The following is a 2,230-nucleotide window of genomic DNA, read 5'->3' on the forward strand; positions in this document are numbered from 1 at the left end:
AAATCACTTTTTTTTATGGTTTATTATCTGTTTTTCCTAAATACATAACAAAAAATAATCAAATGAAAGGTTCATTTTTCAAAAATGTTGGTGTCTAAATTGTCCTCCAATTCTGGAATGACCCTTTTATCATTCATCAAAGATAGCAAAAAACATGCATTATGTACTATGGAGGGGACTCTGACAGAGGATTACTCACAAAGTACACAGTAAAGTACTTCCTTTTATTTCTGGTAGCAGTCAACTAGTACCGAGTCCAACAGTATCAGTTTTATTCAGAACGTATGGTAAAAAATATTTGTATCACTCATTGAATATAGCAGGAAAGAAAATGAAGAGCAGCTGATTGACCGAGTGCAGAATCGCTGTATAGTTTAAATCTCCTTAGTTACAATGTTGTCTATTTTAGACAAAGGCTTATTATATTTACAGCCCTAAGAACATTCATTTTCTGGGCTCAATATGTGTCTTGGCTGTTTTCGTTGTGATCGCTAAATTCAGATGCTGGATCGCTAGAAACACCGCTGTCATCAGGCTGGCAAGAGCTGTTCCATGCTCTGCTCAACCTCCCGCCTTCCCAATGGACTCAGTAGTGCCCCCTGCTGCCGTGGAGCATGTGTGAGTGAGCATGTGTGAGTGTGTATGAGCACAACCACGGCGGAATATTACTGCCAAAAGTCACGTGACTCACTCACGTGACTTTTGGCAGTAATATTCCGCCGTGAGAAGAAAAAGTTTTGTAGTTGTAAAAACAAGTTTTGTACTTGTAAAAAAAAGTGTTGTAGTTGTAAAAACAAGTTTTGTACTTGTAAAAATAAGTGTTGTAGTTGTAAAAAAAATGTGTGTACTTGTAAAACCTATGCTGAATTTGTCTATGAAACATGATTTATTAGAATAATGGTATGTGTTTATTTGATAGATACGTTTTTTCTTTGCAAAACTAAATGCATTAGTTTGTAGATGGTGTTTTGTATTTGCAAACCACATTGTGTTTGTTAGTGAATCATGAGGCATTTGTAAAACCTGTTTAGTTTGTTTGTGGAGTTATGGCAGGAAATTAGCTCCATAAGCTAGGCAGTGTCACGTACATCGCATCTCTCATCCAAAGCCAAGGAAAAAAAGTCAAAGTTGACCGCTCTGTTCTGCAGCTGAAGCTCCAGATTTCCCGCGATGTCCTCAAATCTCCTCGTAACAGTGCGTCGGGAGAGCGGCACTTTCTCAAATGCCTCCTTTTTCTCCGGGCATATTAGTGTGGCAGAGTCCAACAAACACTCCTTAATGAACTCTCCGTCCAAAAACGGTTTACTTTTAAGACATAACTCGTCTTGACAGCTGCATCTCTGGATGTGGAATGTTTTGTGAAAATGTGTTGTTGGCTTTGCAGCTTAGCTAGCAAAGCATCCGACCCCTTTGCCCGCTCTTCCTCAGACAGGTTCTTGTATTTATCTGCGTGTTTGGTAGCATAGTGGCGACTCAAATTGTACTCCTTGAACACAGCGACCTGCGCACCACAAACTAAACACACAGCTTTACCTTTCACTTCTGTAAATAAATACGTAGCGGTCCATGTCTTGTTGAAAATGCGGCATTCAGTATCGATCTTTCTTTTTTTGCCCTTAGCGGACATTTCGAGGACTAGCCGGCCAGCATCACTCGTAGCTGTTCACGGCATGCGCGTTTACGTAAATAAATTAAAAAAACAGCAGAAGAACACAGTTAGAAAAGTATTTACGCCATGCAAGCAATACAGCTGTGTTGCTTTTATTTTGAAAAGGTTGCTGTTTTTTTTCATTATGTTATAATTTATGATCAACCTCACGCGGGCCGTAAAATGCCCACCCCTGCCCTACACCCTACCCCTACACACTCCCCCTCCGTGACAGAGTGAACTCCGTGGAGTGACACATGAGGCTCCCTCCTGTCAGATGGAGGGAGTAAATACAGCGGCAAGCTTTGGGACAAACTCCCCTCTCTCCGGCAGAAACAGGAAATGCCGTAACTGTATGTAACAACGGTTTCAAATCAGCATCTCTTTGACAAAAAATGTAAATTAATAACTCAAATAAAACTCCAAACATCTTTAATTGTGTTACTTTTTTGTGAAGCTCTTTTAGTTTTAAACCTGATGTTTATAAGCTTCTTAGTTTTTGCAACAGTCTGTAAATATACACAACTTTATAATAAAATGCATACATTTACTTTTTCCAGTTATTAACTCCGGTATTAATAA

This window comes from Trematomus bernacchii, unplaced genomic scaffold (genome assembly GCF_902827165.1).
Source record: "Trematomus bernacchii unplaced genomic scaffold, fTreBer1.1, whole genome shotgun sequence".
Taxonomy (NCBI): Eukaryota; Metazoa; Chordata; class Actinopteri; order Perciformes; family Nototheniidae; genus Trematomus; species Trematomus bernacchii.